A 19961-nucleotide genomic window follows, 5' to 3' on the forward strand; every position below is an offset into this window, starting at 1 on the left:
CAGATACACCTATATGGTGCTCCATATCAAGCCACGCACGTGCAACGAAATTTGTTTTATTTAGTTATTTGTTTACTTACCTCCGTTGGGCCATATTCCATAGTTTACTACCCCCGACCCTGCTTCTCCCTCGCCCCGTCCCACCGCCCCACAGCACCCCCACCACCGGCCGCTACTGCTCACATGACTAGTGCAAATGAGTGGTGAGAATCCATAATTGTTGAGGTGTTCCGTCTCCTTACAGGGAATGGACTTTACGGTGGAACACAGACCAGGGTAGGCCATGCCAATGCTGATTGTCTCTCCAGGTTCTTCTGCTTTAATGATGAGAACTCCCAATAGGTTACATAGCTCTCCATACTTTTAGCTGGGGGACACATATTAGACCTAACAGCCTTAGGATAGTCTTCCCCCAAATCTTTTGCCTGCTTGCCTCCAATTTTGCTGAATTCTCTCTGTTGGCCTTAGGACTCCCAGGAATTTACCACTGCCAACCAGTGCTAAAATATAGTCTAGTCTAGTATCTAGGATTTATAAAACTCATGGCTGCCCAAACAAGGCTTCCCAGGACTAAGCAGAGACCAAGAGAAAAGATCTACTATTATTCAAACAAGAAAGTTTTTAACAGTTTTCTGAAGGAGAGCTCGGATTCCATCTTCCTTTTCTGTAAGGAGAGGGCATTCCACCACCTACGAATAATGACGGCAAAGGAGCGGCTGCCAGCTCTTGCTCTATTGAATCTAGGAACCGCATGACGTTACTGGGTGGAAGACCGCAAATATCTTGAAGGCTGACCAGGTGTCAAAAGGCTTTGGATCATTTTGGATCCTTTGTTGTGCATTGCTTTATGTACCAAACAGAGCACTTTGAAATGTATTCTCTTTTGCATCTGGAGCCACTGTAAAGAGGCTCTGGTAGCTGTTACCGACTAAAACTTAGGGATGCGCTGCACTGTGCGTACTGCCATGTTTTGGATCATTTGCAGCCTTTTAATCACTGATTTGGGGCTGCCCAGGTATAAGGAATTTCCGTGGTAAAGGCAAAACATAATTAGGCCTTTTTACTATGATTCCATGTGTAGAGTCAGGAAGTCACCTTAGTAATCTCCAGAGAGTGTGAAGAAGGCCAAAACAAGTGGCTGCTATTGTCTTACCAATGCACTGGATATTTTCCTACTACCAGTCATCTTTGTTTCACCTCCATTTAATTTGAAGCTACTGAAAGCCATCCAGTTCACTATAGGATTCAGACACTTGTCAAGAAGGGCGGAAGTAGTGCCTGTCTGATGCAAACGATTTATGATACTTTGAGTGTGGTACACATATGAAATAGCAGTAAAGCCTCACTTTTTGAAAATCTCAGCCAAAGAACTTACATAAATGTTAAAAAGTGACAGGTTGAGAGAAGACCTTTGTGGCACACCACAGTCTCAGGAGAAGATATTAGATTGTTTATCTTCTTCAACAATTTGAAAACTTCTGTTTTGAAGGAAGTCCACTAACCACATTAGACCCATTCCAGAGATTCCTGCTTCTACCATAGTCTTGAAAAGTGTAGGATGAGAGACCGCATCAAAAGTGGGGCTCAGATCCAATAAAAGGAGGGCCGCAGATCCTCCATTATCTAAGGTAGCCCCTAGTTGTTCAGGGAAAATTTACCAGCGGGGTTTGCCCTAATCCTCCTCCAACATCTGGGCAAGGAAGCATCAAACTATACAAACACAGTGATGTGGAGTAATAAATATAAAGAAATTAACAATAGAACACAACAAATTAAATCCTATTCTATGGTACACAGTCTCCTTCTATTTTCACTTGTTCACATTAAAGCACATACCAGCTACGATTCCAATAGGAACAATTAATAATTTATTTTAATTGTTCTCTAATTTATATGCATTAACGATAATGGGGCAACCCAGTAACCCTCAGAACCTGGGCGTGATAGTATATGCAAAAACAATGGTTCTGTCGGAATTTGAACGGACTAAATTAATAGGTACTGAATACACTTTTTAAATATCAAGGACGCACACCTACCCAAAGAAACAGGACAGAATCCAAGTCACTTAATAGGATGATATTAATTGATGTATTGAGAGCACCAAAAATATTTACAGGGTAAACCAACCAAAAAACACATTCATAGTGAAACAATTGGTGAAACAGTGATACTTTGCACAAAACACATCACATGTAACGAAAATGTACAATGGACAATACATAAAAATAATCAACAAACAAGGTCCTATTTACAATACATAAGCCACTTAAGGGTTCAGTTTCCTTGCTGTCTAAGTGGATTTGCATGTGACGCATAGGACATGTAACGTCGACGTTTCGACCCGAGGTAATTGTGCCAATTAATATGCATCAAAGTGGGTCTTCATCAGGACAAACGAGGTTGGGGACCTGTAAACGCAAAGAGTATGGTGTCAGGGCAGTGTGTGCGTTACATGTAAAGGAAATAACTAATTTCCCAATTCCGGTCACTTAGCTCACCTGGGGAACCGACTTAGTTATGAGGAAAATGATTCCTGTTGTCTTTAATGCAGATGGCCAACATCAAATGTGAAGATAATATTTAATTCCTGCAAGAGATTAGAGAGGAGGGACTATTGTAAAGACTGGACAGGCTGTGTGTGGAGATAATTAAAACATACCTGTTTGCACGCGAGAAGAACGTACCTCTGAGACGGGGATATTTGATTTAGAAGGGAGAGTGGTGCTGTCTCTACAATCGCCACGTACTGTGAACATAAAGGATAGAGGCGTATCTGAGAAATTGAACAAGGTAATCATCCAGAAACAAGATGCCTTGATATGCATCCTCTAAACATAGAAAGTAGTGTAACTGAGGTAGAGGACAATCAAAGGCCCGTAGCGCTTGAACAAAGTCGGGCCACATTCAGGGCATAATGTATATCCAATGCACAGAGATATAACGTACTGGTTGTTCCGGGCGCGAAAGCCCAACATGGCACAAACATGGTAGAGCTGCATGTTAGTAGCATAAAATTCTAGTCGACCAAATACCCATATACGAGTAAAATCAACTTGGTTAAGGGTATTGCCATATATTATTGTTATATCCTTCTACTGGACCAAGTACCCATATACGAAGAAGGAGACATTAATATCAGGACGTATTTCATGTTACGGCTACTAATCCACTATATTGAATGTATTGCCGTGTATTATTATTCTACTGCTCCAAACACCCATATGCGAGCAAAGTAACATTCATGGTCAGGTAGTATTTCAGTTACGGCTACTGAAGTTCAAGCGGTGAGCGTTACGGCGAGACGCCGACTTACTTCTAGTCCGTGAATGGACAACTTGTTCCGTCAACGGCTCAGCTGCAACTGACAGCGAGCTCACGCCCGAGCTAACTATATGACGTAATGGGGAGCCGTGGGCGCGCGGCTGCTGGAATGAATCAGCAGAAAGAGGGAAACCAGGGATGGATTTTAGGGAGGGCTCACACGGAATGGTTGAGAACGGACGGGGTCGGTGTTTATTTAAAAAGGAATAGAATGGGTGTTCTGCAGATGAACTTGTTCGATACGGTTTTTGATGCATTAATGCGGTGAATGCGAATGTGCTTCCAAAAAACGGCTGTATAGATATGGGAATTTACATATTTCAGTTTTCTTAAACATATCATCCGTTTTTGATGCACTGATGCGGTGAATGCGGATATGCTTCCAAATTTACATATTGCAGTTTTCTCAAACATATCATCCGTTACGAACTAGGAGTACAAAAAATATGAATGACATGATTCAAAATTCACATGACAATAATATTGGCAGACGGCATATTAAGCCCAATATGTGTAATACGATGACAAAAGTGTTTTTGGAAAACCTTACACAGAACTAAAGTTGCAGATATTGTACATGTAAATATCTCGATTTAAGCCAAATACTCATCCCATATCAATAATGCCAGCATAAGGTAAGGAAGCCTACACATATGTTACGCTGAAACACATGAATGAAACGTACTCAGGATAAAATTACTGGATATATACCCCGTAATACATCTACTAGAGAATCTTCAGAAAGATCAAGAATAGAGTTTAGAGTTTGCTCATTTGTAGGTAAGTTTCCTCATGTTCATTCAGCCCGCTGTTGGTGGCATCAAGGAGATGGATCCAACGGCACTCCTTGTAATTAAGAGAAGTGCCCATGTTACCGCCCCTTCTGTGTAGTATAACCTTCTCCAGCACCCACCACTCTAGATCCTGGTGTGTGTGTCTTGTGTTCGTGTAGTGTTCTACAAGTGGAGCCCCAAGGGATTTACATTTGATCCTGCTCTGGTGTTGTTGGATCCTATTTTTCACTTTTTGTGTGGTTTGGCCTACATATATCAATTTGCACGGACATCTAATTGCATAGATCACATTTTGGCTGTTGCAATTTGAAAAGTGGTTAAGGGAATAAGTCTTTCCCAAGTGATCGAAATTGGTTCCAACCTTGGTGTTTGGACAGACCTTGCAGTGACCACACTTGTGATGTCCTTGGATTTGTGGTAGTTGTAGCAGAGATCTTACGTTGGGTGTGGGTGGGGGTTCCAGGTATGAGGATACTACAAACTCCTTAACGTTTTTAGCACGTTTGAACGCAAACATAGGGGCTTCTGAATAACCAATGTCCGGACCCACCAAATTCCAATATTTCCTAATGACTTTGTTGATCTCATTACTTCTGGTGTTGAATGTGGTGACACAAATTAATCGCCCAATTTCTTCGTTTTTGGGTTGCACCTCAAGAAGCGTTTCTCTAGGCCTATACCAGGCCCTTTTGCGTGATCTATTCAGCAGTCCTTTAGGGTATCCTCTCTCCCTCAGTTTGGCAATGAGACTGTCCGTTTCCTTAAAATAGTCACTTCTTCTTGAACAGTTGCGTCTCAACCTTAAAAATTGTCCGTATGGAAGATTATCCCTTAGGTTTCTCGGATGGTGAGAATTGTATTGTAACAGGGTGTTGCGGTCTGTGGGCTTCTTGTATAGAGACATCAGAATACTACCCTCTTCCGCTTGCAAAGTCAGGTCTAAAAAAGGTATTGATTCATTGTTGTATGACATGGTGAATTGAATGTTTTGATTACGTGAGTTCAACCAAGCAGCAAAGGCTATTAGTTGGTCTTCTGTCCCAGTCCATAGCATGAGGACGTCGTCTATATATCTCTTCCACGCCGTGATGTTGTCAATGAAAGGATTCAAAGCCGAGTAGATGGTACTGTCCTCAAAATGATCCATATAAAGATTCGCTAAGCTCGGCGCGAATCCGGCCCCCAAGGCTACTCCTCTACATTGAAGGTAGAACTCGTTGTAGAAGATAAAATAGTTTTTCTCCATTGCAATGTGAAGTAGTTTTACAAGGAAGTCTGTTGGAACCCAGTGTGGTCTTGGACGTGAATCCAATACGTTACTCATAACTTCTATGGCCTCATTTTGTGGTATGCTGGTGTACAGTGAGCATACATCCAGAGTTGCAAAAAGTTGCAAGGAACAGTCAAATGGTTGGCCTTCAAAAATTTGGATGGTGTGCATGGTGTCCCTTATGAAAGATCTTGTTTCCAAAACAAATGGTTGTAAAAAACTATCGAGATATTGGTTCAGGGGTTCCAGGATGGAGCCACAGCCAGACACAATAGGTCTTTCGGGGGGTTTTGATAGGTTTTTGTGGACTTTAGGAATGGTGTATATAGTGGGAATCCTTGGATCGGTTTTATTGAGGAATTTGCTCTCAGATTCCGCGAGGAATCCCTGTTCAACACCTTAAGTTGTGAGATCACGGATGAGCTTCGCAATCTCCCTGGTAGGATCATATGCGATCTTTCTGTAGCTGTCAGGACAACTAAGTTGAGAGTTGATCTCTTTTATATAATCTTCTGTGTCTTGTACGACAACCGCTCCACCCTTGTCTGCAGGCTTGATAACAATCGACCTGTTGTTATTCAATGTAGACAGTGCAGACCTTTCTTCTTTAGTGATATTATGCTTGATGTACTTGGTGTTGTTAAGGATTTCCATCACTTCAAACATCACTACTTTCTCATACGCCAAAATCTTATCATTCATTAAGTATGAAGCCGGTGTAAAAGTAGAGGGCGGACGGAATTCTGTTGCAGTTGTATTCTTTTTGTAGCTGTCATTTTTTGCAAAGAAGTATTTTAGGCGAATCTTCCTGAAGAATTGTTGCAATTCCAGTTTGATGTTAAAGGAGTTGGGAATGGAGGTGGGAACAAAAGACAAACCCCTAGCTAGAATGTCGTGTTCAGCTTTGTTCAGAGTGTATTGCGAGATGTTCAATACAGGGTCCTTTGTATTCGTGCCAGGCACAGTAGTAACCTGATGTACGGTTGGGCCTTCCGTGTTAGAGATGTTGTCTGGTATGGAAATTACCACCGATAGGTCTGACGTCTGGTGCGGATCTCCCCGTGATTCTGTTGTGCTTGTGCTTGGAAGCGAACTCTGGAGTTGCCCCGTTGGTTCCCACGTGTTTGATTCCATCGGGGCGGTCGCCCCCAATTCTGATGGACGTCCATCACCACCCCCTTTTGTACCGCTTTGTTCGCCATAAGTTGGCAGGGTATGCTCAGACGTGAGTCCCTTGCTCACTTTGCCACTGGATTCAAGCAAGCCTGGCTGAAGACGCCGGAAATGCCAGAAACCGGTCCTGGGAAGCTTGTTTCCGGTCCAGGGAAGGCATGGCTTGGCAGTTCGGGCTGGACTGTTCCCATGAGGCACAGGGTCAGACTGATTTGCATATGGCCATGTCTGAACTGGGGTGGCAGAGTGGGCTAAAGAACAGTGATGGATCAAACCCAGATCTGTTGACTGGGTGTGATTGTTTGATTGGTTCTGATGCTCCGTCCATCACCACCCCCTTTTGTACCACAAATTGAAAGATGGCATTTTACTGCCCCTAGCCCTGTGTTCTTTCAGCCTGTCTCCAATACAATTCTGGGGTGGCTGACAGCTGAACTTTGTGCATTCCCCCTAGACAGCCACACACAAAGTGAGCTTAGGCGTGACTAAGTGGCCATCCACATCCTGATGTACCATCCTTGGCAGGGTGTGAGGGAGTAGTTGACACTTACATCTAAATAGAATGTGTCCTGTACCCACACAAAGGGCAAAATACCCCCTGTAGTGAGTCTGGAGCCAGAGCTGGGAAGAAGAACCTCTGTGCACTTCAAAGTCACCCAAGCTTCAAAGGCACAACTGGGTATAAGTCCTGGGTCTCTGACCCAAACAAATCAGACACTGCTTGACCTGTGAAGAACTCTGCCAGGAGGAAAGACTGCTGGGTTGCTACAAGGACTGCCAATCTACCAGACTGCTGCTCTGGAAGAACAGGTTTTTTGCTGAGCTGCCCTGCTGCCTGCTACCACCAGCGCGCTGAGGAAGGACTGGATCCACCTCACTTGAACCCAGAGTGACTCCAAGTGCATTGTGGCTTGCCCCCTGTTCTAATTGTCAGGGACATTAAAAGAGACTCATTCACCTGCAACAGCACCTGGACTTTGCTTTCTGCAAGTCTTTCCCTGACATGTGGTTCTAATCCTTTCTAGGATAGTTAGAAGTGGGTATGCAGTGCTGCAACTGCTAAAAAGAAACACATCAATGGTGTTGCGCCGGTTGAAACCGGTGCATCTTCCTTGATACAAAGCATCACTGCTGCACCATGGACAGCGGACCTCACATTGCAGACTGCGCAGCATATTGCCTCTAGTTCCGTATGCATCGCCTACATCCTGCGGGTCGATGATGACGCATCTACTATTTTCGCAGCTCTACAACGATGCATTGCCTTCAATACAGTGGTTTGACCTCAGGGCATTGTCCCTTTGTCTCTCGCATCTTGACTCTGTAAATGAGGCATCCCAGGTACTTTTCAGTGGACCAAGGCTGGTCCTTGTACCCGACCCGTGCTCCATCACATTGGGACTAATCTTTTGGATTTACTCTGGTCAAGCATGACATGATGTCCCCAGGTGGCACTTTAAGCTTTTAAGCACTATATTTTCATCTATTCTTTAAAACTTCATAACTCAGTTTGTGGCGTTTTTACTGTATTACTGTTTAAAGTGTTGCACAAATACTTTACATGTGGCCTATTAGGTGAAGGCTGACTGCTCAGTGCAAATCTATCCGAGGGTGAGAATAGTTTAATTCAGTGTTTGGCTTATGTAATTTACTTGGAAGTCCCTTGTAGAGTGGTATATCATAAACCCCAGGCCTGTAAATTAAATGCTGCTAGTGGTCCTGTAGAACTTATTGTGCCACCCACTTAATTAGCCCTTAAAGCACACCCCAGGCATGCCATTGCAGTCTGAATGTAGTTTTAAACTGCCATTTTGACTTGGCAATTTAACCCAATTGCCAAGCATTAAACTGCTCTTTTATTGCAAAGAAGTCACTCCAACTGTAGGCCATAGTTAATCCATAGGGCAAGCTGCATTGTAATTATAAGGCTGGACATGTACTTTAACTTTTACATGCCCAGGTAGTGAAACACTCCTAAATTATTTTGTCACTACTGTGTGGCCCATAGGAAAACTTTGGGATACCTTGTACATTTTTTGATTGGGAACAGGTAGACAATTTGTGTTTGCTATCTATAAAACTGTAAATAGAAATCTGCTTTACTGGCAAAGTCAGATTTTCATTAAATTCCAGTTAAATTATAATTTTGAAAGCTGGAGTTTACTGCCCTTTGCTATTTGGTGTCTGCAGCCTGTGCTAGGTTCCATGACTGGTGTATATGGCAGTCAGACTTTTTGAAATCCTCCCAGAAAGCCATACAATAGAGGGAATACATGTGCCTGAATGGTCAATCAACTGTCAGTATTGTGGGGCAGAGCTGGGTTCAGCCCAAATTGCAACTGAATAGGCTGTGCAGAGGAGTTAGGAAATTCCAAGCACTTCAAAGAGAAATCTGCAGAAACTTCTCCTACTTCAAAGAACATACCAGGTATAACAAGCATTTGCAATGCCATCAGTCTCGCCTTTGGGACCTTCTGTGTATTTAGCTATGCAGCACATTAGCCTGGGTGCTGAAACATCTACTGTTCTTTAACCTGGAGGGAAAGTAAGCACCAAACTGTGTGACACGCCAGGTATTGGAACATTTGGAGAGAAATATTGCCTTTCATCAGGAAATGGTATAGTCCAAAGCTCTGTTTTTAATATAAAATGAGGACCTCTGGCAGTCATATCACTGAAAATACAAGATTTGAAATAAATATTATTGTCTAAGGGGGCTCATGGAAGACAATTTCTATTGACTGGAATCTAAGGAATGCGAAAGTGATTCTGGTATTTTACTGACTTCTGCTGGTCGTTTTCTATCCAGAACGTTAAATATAGGCAGTTGCCAGAAAAATAAAAAAAATGTAAATCCCTCAGCAGAAAGCAATTCTGGTATGTTACTGACCTCTACAGGTCTTTTTCTATCAAGGCAGTTAAATAGAGGCAGTTGAACAGAAAAAAAGTACCTAAGCGGAAGTAGACAAGTCCTAGGGCTGATCTCCAAAGCCCACAAAGTACATACATAAGTACATACTAAAGTATATACAAGAGATCTTGAATGCTCGACCTAAAAATGAGACCCTCAGACCCACTCTTATGTTTACTTTCTGGACATGTGGTAGGTCACTCAGAGGACTGCCTGCTGCTGTGGCCTGCTGTGTACTACAGAAGACTGGTTGCTGCACCTGGAAGGACTGCTTTGCTGCATGGAGCTTTCCTTGAACCCTCAGAGGCCTGCCCTACTACTTGAACCATACTTCATCACTTGAATCCGGGACTACCAGAGTGACTTCAAGGGCTAGTTTTCTGGACTCCTGTTCAGGCCACAGAGACATAACAGGCTCCCACAATCTTGAACTCACACCTCGACCCAGCCTGAGTGAGAACTGAACCCCCAAGTGCCAGCCAAATTACAGAACTTGGGACGTAAAACATTTTGGGCTACAAACTGCTCAGAGGACCAAGGGAAGATCAGGACCAACCTGCTTCTGTATCTACCCAAGGTGCATCACTGGTCAGCCTGACTTTGTGATAGCTCCCCCTATGTTCTCCACAGCAGCAAATCCTGTTCAGCAGTTCCTCTGCAAAGAGGTATTTGGCTGGAACACTTGTCTGCTACTGCCTTTAGTTTTGTCCAACTAAAGATTTTTGATTTCCAAAAAAGAGACTAAGTACGAACTTAGAAATTTTTACAGCAACTTCATCTAGCAGTTCCTCGATGATGACTCTACATCCTGGTACACTGTCTGCCGCCTTGCTCTGTTGAACGTTTCCCGTATCAGAATATTTTTTTTAACATTTCTTATAAGCTCAAAGTTAAGCGCCGACGGGGCCTAATCCACTTCTTGTATTTGGCCCACACTCCATCACAGTCAGACATATTGTGGAAATATGGATTTTCATGATCAGTTATGTCCCCTATCTTGGACCCCAACGGTTCTATGTGCATGTTACAAGTACATGTATGTTCCCTCCAGTTCCAGTTTCTAAGACGCAAACACATGTGCGTCCACCGTCAACATGTCCTCTGTCAGATCCGCCATGAATGGGCTGGATATTCGATTCCTAAGTATGAAAGGCCACCGACTTTATATGGCTCAGTTACTCCATTTTGCAGTTCAGGCGAGTAGGCCCTGATTCTGCCATCAAGCCTTTCCTTGTTCTCTGCCTCTGACAGCTTCAGCTTGAGCTCGCATCTGTATCCATGAACTTTGTCCTACTCCCTGTGCGGCTAACGGTGCCTGCCTCGGCCGGTTTCGCCTGCCTGCCAAGAAACCGTATTTCACCTTCGAATTATCTACTTCGCTCCTCAGCCGATGCATTCCTGTCTAGTAGTTTAGGTAAACATTTCCTTCAGCTACCGAGCAAAGGGGCCGGCCTCTCTGTCCTCATGCAAGTAATTCATAGCCCCGTTACCATGGAAAGTTTCTGCCTCTTGCACCTCATATAGACACTTAGACGCTTGTACACGCACACACAGTCAGTATAGAATAGATTCTGTCCGAGAGTCCTTCCTTTGTGGATAACATAGTTCTTTAAACATAGGATGTTAGATATGATTTGGGATTAGGTTGACGTGACCCCCCAGACTTCTTGTCTCCACATGTAGAGCTAAATGTCAAGTCCCCGTCACCCCCTAGCTGTACGTCAATCACACGTCATGCAGCTGCGCGCGCATCTATGCCAAGTATTATCTTATAGATCCACCTATATATGACATCATATGACCTTATAACCAATTATGTTTCTTTTTACTCCTCATTACGCCCATTTTTGGTTACGCATGTAAATTGTCACTTTTCTTATCAATTGTTACGCCTTCTGCATTTGTTTCATTGTAATGTACATTCTATAAAACGATTGACTGTCAATAAAATATTGTACTTCACTTCCTGAACCCCCGTGGTGACGGAACATGAAGGCCGCGACTCGAGTCGGCCATTTTGAATAAAGCCCATTCAGAAACCTCTTATACCACGGATTCTGCCTCTTATTTCACTGAGCTGTTTTATTTAGATTCCGTATTAAATTCAGTCCCGGTAATAAAATATTTACCACAATATTTTTATACTCCAGTTCTACTGATTGGATTTTTGTTGTTTTGGTGTCAAATAATTTATTTACATTTACTTTATTTTTTTTAATTGGAGTGACATTTTTCTTGTGTTGTATTTTCACTTTCTTACTGTTTGCATGTTGTATAAATATTTGCCTCCAAGTTAAGCGTGACTGCTTTTGTGCCAAGCTACCGGAGGGTCAAGCAAAGGTTAATTTGGTGACTTTTGTGGTTCACCCTGACAGGGATTGTAGCTGTTGCTTGAATAGGGGTCACACCCCCATTCAACCAGCAACTCAATTTGTCAAAGTGGTGAGAGCTGATGATTCAACATTTCTACAGTGATTAACTACGACTTAGTTTCTGCCATCTGGAAGGAGGTGCCATCAATCATTGAGCACAAAATGATCTGGTTCATTTTTGGCATCTTGACATGCTACATTGTATTTTGTGTAACAACAGCCCCCTTCAAGAAGAGCAAATGCAGTCACTCCCCGGTAAGTAGCATATTTCTTTATTTTTCAGTCATGACACGATGTCCGTCCTGCTGCGTTTCGGCTGTAGACAGCCTTTGTCAAAGTAACTTTTTTGCTAGGTTTTTCTTTTTTAAAGTACAATAGACATAAACGAACGCAAACCCATTCTCATTATGCTTTCCCACTCATGTAATCTGTTCACCTTATATACTGAATATTTCCATATCATTTCAATATTTTTATATGTTTCTTTCAAGACATACATTTTACACTTTTTTTCACACATTTTTATATATGTAAACCAAGCCCCTTTGGCACCATCATAACGATCTAACGAACCCTGGACCGGGAATCGGAAGAGGAAGACATGCTCTAGGGCCAGTGCCCAATAATCTATGGTTTAGCATCCAAATGCTAACCGAAGGTCAAGCATATGACAATATGCACAGCATATACACTCTTGTATTTGAAAACTCACCGGAAAGCAAACACATATAAATAGATAATCATTGATTATGGGGGTAACACTATAGGGATATCTAGAAATAATGAAATGCATAAAATAGTAAGATGTTACTCTCCATAGATCAATTTCCATAAAATATGTATTATAAAGATCATTGTAGGTTACTAAATAGTCCCAATATTAAATTTCATTTAAAAAAAAAAAGACATCCCATGTCACCTATAAATATAATAAATAACTATACATGTGCAAAATCTGATAAGTACACGTAAAGTGCCCAAGTCTCACAGAGTTGTCAACTGGAAAATGATATTACAATATTTAAAGTGCGGGGAATCTCTCATCTTATATTGCACTTCCTATATTCCAACCTTGTTAGAACTGTCCAAAAGCTGCTATGCATATGTAAAGTGCCTAGGTGCAAAGAATTGTCGAAGCCATAAGCCCGCATATTCCAAGTGTAACAAAATAAATATCCCAGTGATGGGAATAGGGCTTCTCCTATGACATTGGTTTCTCTTTTTCAAATATCTACAAATTACCTCATTGTAGTCAATATCCACTGTTTTTGTTAGTCTCTCACTACCAAATCTGTCAAAGTGCAAAATGTATCAGATGTCCCAAATTTCCAAATAGGGACCAGTCTTCTATATAAAGTGTAATGGTGCAAAAGCTAAAATCCACTTCCCATTGCTGAATATCACAATGTTAAAATAATAAAGACTCAATCACACAGCATAGGGCTTGATCCAGAAGGACAAAGAGGGAGCAAGGCAATATTATCAGTCATCATTTAACCTATATGGACCTCTAGCTCCTCATCCCTCTTCAGGCCATATGGAAATTTAATGTTCAGATTCAAAATATATATTGATTCCAAGCGCCTAAGGTTCAGTACTCTATTGCCTCCTTGGATGTTGGGGGGAACTCTATCAATGGCGTAGAACATCAGTAGGTCAGGATCAATGTCGTGCTTATCATAAAAGTTCTGTGCCATAGAATACGTGAAATAAGTGATGTCATCAGCGATGTCATTTGAGATGTCATCAGTGATGTCACTGACCATGTCATGAATGATGTAATATGTGACATCATTAGAAGTGGATTGAGGGCACGTGAGATGTAGTTAGTACAACTAACTATATCAGAGGAATTTCAATGGTTTTGTTTGAGTGAAATGTCCAGCTAACTATAACACCCCAAAAACCTATTGTTTTTTCAGTGAATTTCTAAGGTTTTTTAAATGCTAATTCCTAACTATATCAGGCTTGAAACCTATGGTTTTTTCAGAGAATTTCAAAGGTTTTTTAAATGCTAATTCCTAAATATATCAGGCCTGAAACCTATGGTTTTTTCAGTGAATTTCAAAGGTTTTTTAAATGCTAATTCCTAATTATATCAGGCCTGAAACCTATTGTGTTTTCAGTAAATTTCAAAGTGAATTTAAAAAATAACAATTTCTAATGTATTAATTATTATACTGATTTTTTTTAATACTGATTTACTACATTTTTTAAACTATTTACTTTTAGATATTTTTTTTAATTACATTATAATTACATTATACATTACAATACAAAATATACTTTCTCAGAATGAATTACTTTAGTTTAAATACTTTGTAAATAGGCAATAGACTTTTAAGTACAGTAGTTGCAGTTGTTGCAATGGGCAACACAATTTAAAACACAATGCAACATTGAGCTCAATGTGAATTTCTAGTCAAATGCAATTAGGTACTTTATGGAATACTTTTCTAATCACAGGACTGGATCCTAGATTCAGTCCTTGGACATCTCCTGTAATCAGTTGAGTAAAAGCGTTTTGGTTACAGTAGTGATTTTTAAGGAATATTATTGTATTTTAAAAGTTGACACTTAGAAATTTTTTCACATAGAATCACCTATGTTATCCTATGGCAGAAAATTCACTTAGCAGATAAGTAGTGTTATAGTTACTTTTTCTTACTCAGTGGTGGATCCTGGATCCAGCACTGGTGAATCTCCTGTAAACAGTTGAAAGAATGTGTTTAAGTCATACAGTCGATTTTTTAGGAATATTTTTAGTTTGTGAAAATAGACACTTAGAAACTTTTCTGCTGAAAACCACACAATGGATTCCTATGGAAATATATACAAGTTACTGGTTAGTACGCTTAGAATTACTTTTCAGGGTCAGTGCTGGGCTAAAAGATTCAGCACTGGGTTCTCTCTGACAACAGGTGAGTAAATCGAAATTCGTATTTCGACTGAGTTTAGAGGAATATTTGTACGTTTCAAAAATGGACACTTAGAAACTTTTCTGCTGAAAACCACACAATGGATTCCTATGGAAGGAAATACAAGTTACTGATAAGTACACTTAGAATTACTTTCCAGGGTCAGTGCTGGGCTAAAAGATGCAGCACTGGGTTCTCTCCTGATAACAGGTGAGTAAATCGGAATTCTTAGTTCGGCTGATTTTAGAGGAATATTTTTACATTTCAAAAATCGACACAAACTTTTCTGGTGAAAACCACACAATGGATTCCTATGGAAGGAAATACAAGTTACTGGTAAGTACTCTTAGAATTAATTTTCAGGGTCAGTGCTGGGCTAAAAGATGCAGCACTGGGTCCTCTCCTGATAACAGGTGAGTAAATTGGAATTCGTAGTTCGGCTGATTTTAGAGGAATATTTGTACAATGGTGAAGGAAGGGGGCGGGACCTGAGGTGACGTGGGAAAACACACCCTGTGGCGCATTTTAATTTGGGGAATTAATTCCTCTTCAATCCTGAGGTCCCCTGGGGGCCAACTAGCCCACCAGGTACCTCCATTATGCGCCAGGGAGCTGCGTTGCAGAGAGGTGTTCAGAGGTCACGCCCCTTTTTACAACACTCTGCAACGCAGCTCCGTGGCGCTTACTGGAGGTACCTGGTGGGCTAGTTGGCCCCTAGGGGACCTCTGGATTGAAGAGAAATTAATTCCCCAACTTGAAACACGCTACAGGGCGTGTTTGCACACATATCACCTCAGGCCCCGCCCCCTACCTTCACCACTGTGCAAACGCGTCCCGTTGCGTCTTTTAAGTTGGGGGATTAAGTCCCCTTGAATCCTGAGTTCCCCGCGGCGGCCAACTAGCCCACCAGGTACCTCCAGTATGTGCCAGGGAGCTGCGTTGCAGAGAGGTGTTCAGAGGCCACGCCCCTTTTTACAACACTCTGCAACACAGCTCAGTGACGCTTAGTGGAGGTACCTGGTGGGCTAGTTGGCCCTAGGGGAGCTCTGGATTGAAGAGGAATGAATTCCCCAACTTAAAACGCGCCACAGAGAGGTGTAAAAAGGTGCGTGTCCTCATTACAACTTTCTGCAACGCAGCTCCCTGGTGCATACTGGAGGTTCCTGGTGGGCTAATTGGCCCCCAGGGACCCCCAGTATTCAAGGGGAATTAGTTGTCCCTCTGCAAACGCACCAGAGTGGTGCAAGTAGGGGGCGTGGCCTCCGTCCCGATCCCGTCTTTTAAAATTTTAGCACCCCTTATTTTTCTAATTTATTGGCCCTGGGGACCCCATCCCCAGGGCCTGCCCCCAATTTGATTTAAAAAAAAATTGAGAAGGGGGCCACGTGGCCCCCCTCCCGAGGCCATAATTTGCCCCGGGGACCCCATCCCCCGGGGCATGGCCTTTTTTATAAAAAAAAAATATTTTGCTGCTCCCCATGTGGAAAAGCAATCTGCTTGAGAGCCCCCACCCATTTTAAAGAAGCCACAGGGGTGGCGGTCCCCGGGGCTGCAGGGGGGCCGTGAGTCCCCGCCTATATTATGTTAGAGCCCCGGGGGTGCCGGTCCCCAGGGCAGTGTGGGGGGGATTTGGACCCCACCCACACTTAATTTTTCATTATGCCCCTGGGGGCAAATTAGCATATTTAGCGCGGGAGGCCGCGGTGAATTTTTTTCTATTGGCAGGATGTGCGCATCCAGCGCGCATCCTTACGTTTAGAAAAAAAATAAAAAATAAAATGTTTGGGCCTTGGGGGTCCTCGTGAGACCCCCTGAGCAGACCTAGGGGGTCAGGGTGTTTCTACAGTGCCCCCTTTTCGCGTTTTGCGATGTTTTTAAAAATTTTTCTTGTGCCTCGGTAGAACCGAGGCACAAGATGGCTGCCAACACTTCCTGATTCAGAGTGTTGGCAGCCAATTAAAATTCAGCGCGTGATCGGGAGGGTGCGCGGATCCTCCGAGGCCATAGATATATATGTACTTTTAACTGTAATTTTCTCAGGAACTACTCAACAGATTAATACCATTTAAGCAAAAGGCACAAGTCTGAACTGAGGACTACCTCTTTGCCAAAACTGGTGTAATTCCGTTCAGCAGTTCGGGCTGTAGCTGCGGCTAAAGGTCTTATGGGAAAATGCATTGGGGAAAACGCATTTTGGGAACCTCCTGTTTTCTCAGCCCCCGCTTGACGAATCACCCCGAGACTTTCAGGACACGAGTGGACCGGAGCTGGCCAAAAGTTTCGGAAATTTTGCAAACATTCGTCAACCGGCGCCAGACTTATTGGGAATAGAATGTTGCGGATTTCCTATGGAAAAAAGGTCCTAACTATAACTACCTACTGCCGACCGCCAGTAGGTAATACACACACACATATATATTTTTATTTATATTCAAGGTACGTAGATATGGAGTCAGGAACAGTAAGCCTTTTTACTTCCTGTATATATACGTACTTATGTTTCGATAATTTGGTCTTTGGTATTTTGACCACGAAATTCTGTTATCTCTATATTCTTAGTGTCAACATTTAGTAATACAATCCTAACCAATTAAGTTATGATTTCACTGAGGGGTGAAATTAGACAATGACAATGAAACTCAAATTGCCTATTTTGTCACTTAGTACCCTGTGTGGGAAAATTCCATGTCATTGACAAATACCCAACTACACGTTTATGTTATGTTTATCCTCCCAAAATATCTTGCACTGCAGAGCTGACCCTATGAATGGGAAGTAGATCAATGTGAAAGACATGCACAACATGGTCTCTCTTCCTTCAGCCCCCACCCCCAACTGAACATTAAAAATAGCATTTACCTGGTGTTCTCTCACCCACCCTAACCACTGTTATTATTAAGCTCTCCTGACCATATACACAGAGTATACCTGGTGCCTTAATTCACAAACTAAATACTGGAGTCCTGTCTCCATCCTCCACCAAGCTTATCACCCCCCTTTCTACTATTTAATTGAGGTAACAGTTGACTCAATGCCACCTGGTTTTCCATTCCCTTTGCCTCCAAAAGCTGTGCTCTCTACTTTCCTTTGGTCAATAGAGTGACAGCTCAGTGCTGACAGTGACTCTGGGAGAACAACTCATCAACGTGTCCCAGAATCCCCTGTCAGTATGGGTCTGCTCAGACCCACGATTATTGGGAAGGTGGTGGCTGTCATTCTCCCACCTCTCTTGGGTCTGTAAAGACCCATGTAAGGCGTGAGAGATAAAAGTCTGTCAAATGCCATTCGTCTACCTTCATTGGTTGTTTGCAAATCCTTGAGAGTGAGTAGAACAGCAACAATCTGAACGCTTCCTTTAGTGCATGGTTTTCGCTACTCTAACAGCAGGAGAGTGAATAGCCAGGATGCGTAGTTATAACCAAATAGTTACAGACTACTTTTCCAATGGATGTTTGTGCAGCTGTTTGTATATTCTATGCACAAATTAAATGTTTCAGGCTACTTTTCAAATAGAAGTTTGTAAAGCTGTTTGTGTACTCTATGCACAAATTAAATGTTACAGGCTACTTTTTCAATGGAAGTTTGTGAAGCTGTTCGTATACTCTATGCACAAATTAAATGTTACAGGCTACTTTTCCAGTGGAAGTTTGTGAAACTGCTTGTAAATTCTATGCACATTTTTGTTTAAATCCTATAAAATGAGGACCACTTTTAAGGACGCCAACTGAGTGAGTGTGATGGTGTCTGGCTGCATTATAGACAGCAGCATTTTAAAAAATAAACACGTACAACTTAAAGTTATTAGAAAGAACATCTATAGGCACATTTGAAAAGGACATTTTACCTGACTTTCCTAGCAGTTAGACCGATGGCACAAAAATAATTTCGCATGCATGGTTATGCCCAAAGCGATTACTCATTGTATTAAACATGCAAAATATAATTTTGTGTTACCCTGGGAAAATCTATGACACAGACTTATGCATATTTTAGTAACACTTCAGGATTTCAATCAATATCTTTATAGTCGTGTGTTAATGATGTCAGAAGCAGCACTACTTTAGATAACATGATTACATTTTACCCTGGAAATTAGGGAATTTAATTAAATGACTCCGATTCCTCAAATGCTATTTATCAAAGGAAGGAGAAAGCCTAATGCGGTTTCTGTGATTTTTTCTTTTTATCACTGCTGTGCGGAATAAGTACAAGAGTGCCTTTGCCAAAGTAAATGCATGAGCGGTCTTCTAAACAGTCACCTTTATTCCATTCTCTAATTATCTAAAATGAAATGAACGCCTTGGAAATAAATGGCGTCGACTGTAGCCTATGTTTGTCTGCCTCATTCCATTTAATTGTGTGAGATTGAAATCACGGTATGTATAGCTGCAGAACTATCATTTCCGGCATAGGTGTACCAAATCAATGGATACTGACAAGGAGTCTTGCATTAGTGTGTGTCGATGTATTTATTTTTTGACTGAATGCTTTTAGCTTTTAAAAATCAAGTATGATAGCAAAATGATAGAGAGAATTTTGCTCTGCTCTGCTGCCAGCATAATTCTGGCTATGTGTCTCTAATTTCTGAGTGTTTTTGCAAGGGACAGTAGGATGCCTTCTGCACAAGGTCAGACTGGAACAAAAAATAATCACCAGAAATAAAAGTGTCCCTTAGAAAGCTAAAAAGAGGCCCATGTTCGCAAATAGGCAGTTTTTGAACTTGTAAAGGCGCGCTGTATAAATGTTTTGCAAGGTATGGAAGACTGCATGGATTTGAGTTCACCACTAACTTGCTTATTTTGGATGAGGAATAGTTAAGTCCCCCGAACCCTCATTAGAACATTTTTTTCCCCAAAGTTGCTTATTTTAGAGAGGGAATGAAGAACCAGAACCTTTTGGACCTGGCGGCGCAGGGTACGCCGTAATCTCCTGGTTCTCCTGCTTAGCTACACAGAGACACGGGGACACTCTGTCGGCGTAAAAGATCAGATTTATTAGCTGCAGCTAGTACAGTTGTCCTAGAAGTACACACGGTATGTTCTCAGGAGACTGCCACTTCACTCCGTGGCGCACAATCTTATATAGTATATATGTGACATATACATTAACTAAGAACACAACTAAAACATATAAAAGGGAGCCAATAAGGAAAGTTGGAAAACAGAACAGAACCAATAGGAAAGGTTTGAAAATAAAGTA

General features: G+C 41.9%; 1 long non-coding RNA gene across 1 annotated transcript; it reads right to left on the reverse strand.

Moving 5' to 3' along the window:
* Positions 1–2252: 2252 nt before the first annotated feature.
* On the reverse strand, positions 2253–2747 carry LOC146831539 (uncharacterized). Its single transcript, XR_014961310.1, has 3 exons — positions 2688–2747; positions 2502–2590; positions 2253–2411 (listed from the first exon to the last, which is right to left on the reverse strand). It is a non-coding gene; the product is annotated as an uncharacterized LOC146831539 (long non-coding RNA).
* Positions 2748–19961: the final 17214 nt, after the last annotated feature.

The sequence above is a fragment of the Triturus cristatus genome, chromosome 5_1, assembly GCF_964204655.1.
Source record: "Triturus cristatus chromosome 5_1, aTriCri1.1, whole genome shotgun sequence".
Lineage (NCBI taxonomy): Eukaryota > Metazoa > Chordata > Amphibia > Caudata > Salamandridae > Triturus > Triturus cristatus.